This window comes from Galeopterus variegatus, unplaced genomic scaffold (assembly GCF_000696425.1).
Source record: "Galeopterus variegatus unplaced genomic scaffold, G_variegatus-3.0.2 Scaffold1498, whole genome shotgun sequence".
Classification (NCBI taxonomy): Eukaryota; Metazoa; Chordata; class Mammalia; order Dermoptera; family Cynocephalidae; genus Galeopterus; species Galeopterus variegatus.
This window is the reverse complement of record NW_007727609.1, coordinates 399391-406379: the sequence shown is the minus strand read 5'-3', so window position 1 is coordinate 406379 and position 6989 is coordinate 399391. Positions and strand designations below refer to the sequence as shown.

Genomic DNA, 6989 nt, shown 5'->3' with positions numbered 1-6989 from the left:
AATACACAACAAATATGGAAGAAATCACATAAAAATTCTTTGTAAATGTATTATATCTTGGAAAAAACTGGTAGTCTTAGAAAATATCCCAGTTACATCAAAAGAATTGGTATCACTAGCCTGTACTGCTTTGGCTCTCTGAAGACGTGTTTCTTTCCAACTAACAATAAACTCTAGGGACAAAGAAGGAGGGGAGGGGAGATATGGAGGAAAAAAAAGAAAAAAGTGAAAATAAAATAAAATAAACCCTAGGGATGAATATAGAGAACTGAAAATAATTTGCCTCCTTTTAAATAAATGAGGGAAGTCCTTTTTTCAGTTTGCTTCCTCTCAAAAGGGCTCTCCCTCAAGAAGGATGTATTTTTTGACAACAGTCTAGGGATGACTCATTCCACAATATAACAGAAATAGCAATATACAAAGCAAGCCAAAATACCATCGTTTTTCAAGGCCTTTTATGCACAAACTGCTATCCTAAATGGGCCTGGAGAGCTGACTCAGTAGGCACTCCCATTTCCAGGAACTCGCCACCCTCACGGGGTACGTGCACATAAGCTTTCGTGATCGGTGTCCAACTTACTTTCCACTCCATCTTAGTACTCTTTTCCAAGTCTCCATTTCCACCACTCAACACCCACCATAATGAATGTATTCAGTTTCTTGAGTTTGCCTACCCTCCTCACCTCTCAAGTGTCTTTAGTGCCGAGTTTTTCAAACTGCAAGCTGTACCTCAATTGGTCTTAACACCCCTCCCAAATGAATAAAATAGGACAGAAGAGAAAATAAAATAGCGCATCACAAAGTTAAGTTTTGTACTGTGAAACGTTATATAATAATAACCGGATGAAGAAAAAGAACAGCAGCATTTTCTCCGGATGCCGCTTCAAAACATGGGTCTTCAAGCTGCAGGGTGTACAAGAATCATTAGGAGGTGGGCTGATGAAAATACATCTCCCCAAGCCCCATGCCCTGACACTCTCCTTTCGGTAGGTCTGGGTGTGGCGCCAAAATGAGCATTTTTCAAACACGCAGTCAAGGGTCTCTGAGTCAGACGGTCCGCAGCCCTAAAAATGACTACCTTAAAATCTTACGACACGTCAGTGTCATTCTCTCCGCCTCCCTCCCCCCTCTTTCCTCCAAAGTGCCTCGGTACTCCTCAAATACTGCGTCCACTTAAACACGGTCAATCCGACTGCTTAGATTTCACGTTTGTCACCTATTGGCCAACACATCACGTCACCCGCCCTCCATTTTTATCTTCCGCGGACCCTCACCTCCCAACCCTTCCCCCACCAGCCCTTCTTCCGCCCGGCGCGACCTTCCTCAGGCCGCCACACACGCCTCCATCTCCTCCCGCCCGCTACCCCCCACTCCGAGACCCGCAGACCGCCGCCTGCTTCCCACTCCCCGTTTCCCGCTCCCGGCCTCGCAGCACCCCGCAGACAAAAGCCGAAAGCCACACCTTACAGCTGCTCCATGAGTCGCTCCCCCGCCGGGCGCGGGGCGGGGGAGGGATGGCAGTCACAGGCCCTATGGCCTCAGCACCATTTTGAAATGGCGAGTATTGAGCGCGCAACTTCCGGCCTCCCAAACCATCTCCCACGAGAGTTTTCGGTGAGGCCTCCGGAAATCATAGATGAGGGCAATCGGAGGACTAGAGGGCTAGAAAGGCTGAGCTCTCTACCATAGAGTAAATCCTAGTCCGGGGAGAGAGTCGCGAGACCTGGAGCTCTGATAGTCATGAGATAGCAAAAGAGAGCGTATGTGGTTCTCGCAGGGTCTTGTCACACCTACATACGTGTCCTAGGAGATCAGAAGACAGGGAAAGAAGAAAGCTAAGAGCATAGTCGGAGGCAACCTTCAGCTCTTCGGAAAAACTACGCTTCCTCTGCCGTGGCCTCTGTTCTCAGTGTTGACTTACTCGTCCTCATTCCCCCCGGGGTGGTTGGAGTGCTGTCGCTAATTGGAGATAAGATTGGTATATATAGGGAAAAAAGAAGACAAAAAAAGATAAAACAAGCCAAAAAGACCGGTAAATACACGAATAACTACAAGATATGTGGTACATGCTGAAAGAGAGGTGCAAAGAACAGTGAGATGGAGCTTACTTGGATCACACAACCATGTCTTCTAACCTTTCCCAATATACAGGTAACTTCAGCAAACCTGTCAGGCGTGCTGTCTTCAACTTCTGCCGGTGCTAAATAGCATTACCTCCCCCAGACACCTCATTTCATTTGTTTCAGGGTGATTCTAAATGTTAGAGGGTTTCCTGAGCTGAAATATGTTGCCTTCCAATTTCGGTTTTAGCTCTGCACTTCGGAGAACATAGCAAGGCTTCATTATTTCCAAAATGAACAATATTCAGTTATTTGAAAACAGCTTCTAATTCACATGTCCAACCTTCTCCCTCCTTGTACTGCAGGCTAAAAATCCCCTCAAGCCTTCAACTATTTGACATGGCTTCAAGCCCCCTTGCCATCCTTGTCACCATCTTCTAGACAAGCACATGTTTGTTCAGTTTAAAATGTGGCTCCCAGAGATAGATACAGACTCAAAGAAAATAGGGCAATGACCTTCCTTAATTTGCATTTGCACTTTGGGCTACTTCTAACATAACCTCCTGCATAGCTGGGAGATCCAGAGTTCTGTAAAGGAGCTGGAGAATTAATTCCTTTTTCACAGTTGCTCATAGAGAGCTTAAAGTCAGAGAGTTTGAAGTCAGCAACCACCCCTCAAATAAATGGTGATGGTGGGAGGTGGGGACTTTTTTAGGTGAGCCACTGTCAACTATTTTCCCTTCTCCTTTTGTGCAATTAATGTTTTAAAAAATTTCTAAACAGGAATTTTTGTGTCTTTTAAATCTGGTTAGTTTAGGTATTTGGTTAGATTAGGTCCCTTCCTACTGTTTGTTTGTTTAAGATCAACAAGTATTTGTTGAACACCTGCTGTTTGTTTGTTTAAGGTCAACAAGTATTTGTTGAACACCTGCTGTGTGCCAAGCACCAACCCAGGGGATTCTTAAACACGTCAAGACCTGACATCTGTCTTGTGGAGGAGTCAGACTGTCCAGGAAAAGAGAGTGTAATAAGTGCAATGATTGATAAGCTGAGTTAGTATTGCCTGGAGGGTCAAGAGAGATTAACCCTTTCACTTTAGCATTTTGCAAAATATTGATCAACATCTTTGTTTTTATTTAAAGCCTTGATAAATATGTTGAGTAGAACACAGTTAAGAAGAGAGCTTTTCAAATCATGGTTGACGCTGATTCGTAATTAATTGTTCATCTTCCAGTGTTGTTCTTAAACCACAATGATCCCACCTAATAGAGGTTAACATCTGGCATCATTTCTCCATCCTTTACCAGGATTTCATAAGACTTCATCAAATGACTTGCTGTAATAAAAAAAAAAAAACAAACAAAAAAAAAAACCATAACTATAGTATGTCTCTTTTTTACCAAATAACTTTACCAAAAAAGAAAATGAAATTGGCATCAGAACTCATAACCTACTCCTAATCATCACCACTTCCTTCTTTTAAAACTATGCACACACACTGTGGATTTAATAAACAGACAGGAAATAAGGGTTCTAGTTTAGCTAGAAACCAGAAAGTTACACAGTTCTACAGGTCTTCAGTTTTCCAATCTGTAAAATAAAATGGCCGAATTAGATGATTTTTTTTTTATGGCCCTTCTACTTTTGAAAGAATTCGAAGTCAGTATTACTGATGAAAAAAATATAATGAACTACTTCACACATACAAAAAGGTATGAAAAAGAATATAATCTTTTTCCCACCACTCTTCCTAAGGAACAATATTTTACCAATATAAATAAGTTCCCCGTAGTCCCTAGTGTGGCATCTCCCTCCTTCAACCCAGAGGAAACCACTATTCTGAGTTTGGTATTTACTGTGTAGAATATTGATGTAGTATTGAATATAGTATTGAATCACACTGTTCAGTATAGTAACCACCAGCCACACATGGCTTGAAATGTGGCCAGTCCAAATTGAGATGTGCTGTAAATGTAAAATATATCAGATTTCAAAGACTTAGTAGGAAAAAAAAGAATGTAAAAGTGAAATATCTCATTAATAATGTTTTATATTGATTGCATGTTAAAATGATAACATTTCGGATATACTGGGTTGAATAAAATATATTATTAAAGTTAATGTCACCTGTTTTTTACTTTTTAAAATATGACTTCTAAAAAATTTAGAATTTCATATGTGGCTTGCATTATATTTCTATTGAATAGCTCTGATATAGAATGCTAGCGAAGTAGGCTGGGGTCAAATTGTACAGGATTTTGAATATATATTCAAAAGTTACTGTAAAAGCTGCTATAACAAGTTCCATATGTTGTTCAATAAGTAGTGGGGAAGAATCAAAGGGTTTTGAGCAAAGAAAAGGCAGTCTAATATTCCTGATTTGATGACTCAGCATCCCATCTGAACATATCCAGTTTTAGAAACCATTCTACCACTAGATCTGGATAGTATTTGGATGTGATTCTTACAGAGAATATTTAATATGGTAGGCCTTGTTATTGTTTTTAATGTAAAACAAATGGAACAAACCTAATATTGAGTGGAAAAACGTTAATGTAACAAATGTTTAATATTCTCCATTGATTAAAGGATAAAGTTATTCCTTTTGCCTGGAATTAACCTAATGTTGTCAGCTTTCTCAATTTTCTACATCTCCCTCTACTTCAATCAAACATATTAAGCCTTTTTTGAAGGGTGTATAGTGTCACAAAATAATAGAGAGCGGAATTCCATAGTCTGGAATGTTTTCGTTAGATATTTGCTATTAAGTCTATAAGTGACTTCATGAATATTTATTACACGTCAGACACTGTTGTAAATAGTTTACATATACTATCTTATTTAACTCTCACAATCGTCCTATTGTTCTGAGACACAAAGAAATAGCTTGCTCAAGATTACATAAAGGTAGTCAGGACTTAGAACTCGGGCTTTTGTGGAAGGATTTATCCTTTGTTTTTCAATGTACATATGTGCACTCTTTTCTTGACAAAACAAAACAAAAAAACCTCTGATTTGAAGAATTTCCTAACTTAATATTTTGCAATTTTCCCCAAGTCATATTCTTCTGTAACACGATTATTAATGGCTGCATAATATTCCATATTAAGGCTGTACTACAGTTTATATAGCCATTTATGTCATTTCCAATTAAAATGCCATGACGATCTCTTCCGTAGTCAGACCATTTTGTGCACCGCTGATTGTTTCTTTAGGACAAATTCCTAAAAGTGGAATTACTGAGCAATCACTCCGAAAGCAGTGAAGGATGGAATTAAGGGAAGGCAACAGCAGCTAACAAAAACCCTTTAGTGTCCCTCTCTTAAAGCTCTACTGTGCGTAATTCGCAACGCCAGCTCCACTGCAGAGGCTGTCGCTCAAATTACGGATGGCCGTGGAAGGGAAGCGCCTCCAATGTCAGGGTAAATACAATCTCTCTCAGCTACCATATTCGGCTTCCTAGGACTTCTGCCTCCAAGGTCACTGCTGGTAATCTCCTCCAGGGTTTGCACAGCTTAGAATTACTTGGACGCCTTCAGGGGACCTACAGGACAATCTCACTATCCCTCCTTTCTGTTGCTTTATACACCACAGTTCAACCCAATGGCTTCAGAACAGCATGTTTGTGTACTCTTACACAGACTCATTTTTCTCTGGTGTCAGGTGGGTTTTAGCGCTGAAATCCATCCTATTGACACCGGTAAAATAGACCCGATGTCACTACAGCGCTTCAAAAGTGACGCCTCACCGTTTTTAGTCCTAAACCTATTCTATTACAGATCAAAGCAGCCTCCTGAACAATGTTATTAGGCACATAACTATCTCGCAATTCTGAATTAGCTGGTAATACTGGTGAAAGGCGGTGCTCGAATTTGAGCATTCTGTTTTTCTTTGGCGCGTAAATCCCGAGCTTTCCTGGGTTTAGAGCAGTTTCACAAAATATGGGGGTGTGGAATCAATTACGCAAGGTCCTCATTCTTATGTAAGGTATGGAAGCGCGAGCCGCTTCCCGAAAGAGCCCGGATAGCTCAGTCGGTAGAGCATCAGACTTTTAATCTGAGGGTCCAGGGTCGTGGAATCAATTACGCAAGGTCCTCATTCTTATGTAAGGTATGGAAGCGCGAGCTGCTTGCCGAAAGAGCCCGGATAGCTCAGTCGGTAGAGCATCAGACTTTTAATCTGAGGGTCCAGGGTTCAAGTCCCTGTTCGGGCGCTTAGGTTTTTTTTTTTTTTAAACTTTTTTCAATTGACGAATAGAAATACGTATCTATGGTGTACAGCATAATGTTGTGAAATACGTACACATGTGGAATGCGTAAATCAAACTAATTAACGTGTGGATTACCTCACGGACTTGTTTTGTGGTGAGGACACAGCGCGCTTCGCTTCAACTTTTTTTTTCCCCCTTTCTCCATTCTTTGCCATATGAAAAAAATTCCTTCTTGCTAGGCAACCACCTGCAAAACCTCGATCCTTGCTAGGTGGTTTAATGATTTTTGCATAATTTTTTTTCCCCCCTGCCAGAGAACATGTTTGCCTAGCGTATTCTGAAATCAATGAAAAATGAATTGAGTCCAGTCAAGCATTAGGATAGTACACAAACCAGTGTTTGTTAATCTAAGGAGCAAAAACCGTGAGCGCCCGAACAGGGACTTGAACCCTGGACCCTCAGATTAAAAGTCTGATGCTCTACCGACTGAGCTATCCGGGCTCTTTCGGCAAGCAGCTCGCGCTTCCATACCTTACATAAGAATGAGGACCTTGCGTAATTGATTCCACGCCCCCATATTTTGTGAAACTGCTCTAAACCCAGGAAAGCTCGGGATTGGAACACAGTGTCCTCTTTTGTTTACTTGATATAATAGGTTGCTTCATTTTAGCAAGTCAAATGCACATTTTCACTAGATAAAGGTTTAGGGCTTTATTTTT

The 6989-nt window shown here is 40.9% G+C and overlaps 1 protein-coding gene and 2 non-coding genes across 3 annotated transcripts in view; 1 reads left to right on the top strand and 2 right to left on the bottom strand.

Annotated features, from left to right (window-relative positions):
- The window catches only part of MDM4 (MDM4, p53 regulator), a 31665-nt gene extending 30139 nt beyond the window's left edge, over positions 1 to 1526 (bottom strand). The window contains exon 1 of the mRNA XM_008577365.1: positions 1463 to 1526. The gene's annotated coding sequence lies outside the window, so the exon portion shown is untranslated. The remainder of the gene's footprint in view (positions 1 to 1462) is intronic.
- A 4674-nt stretch (positions 1527 to 6200) lies between these two features.
- On the top strand, positions 6201 to 6273 carry TRNAK-UUU. Its single transcript has one exon. It is a non-coding gene; the product is annotated as a tRNA-Lys (tRNA).
- A 425-nt stretch (positions 6274 to 6698) lies between these two features.
- TRNAK-UUU lies at positions 6699 to 6771 on the bottom strand. Its single transcript has one exon. It is a non-coding gene; the product is annotated as a tRNA-Lys (tRNA).
- Positions 6772 to 6989: the final 218 nt, after the last annotated feature.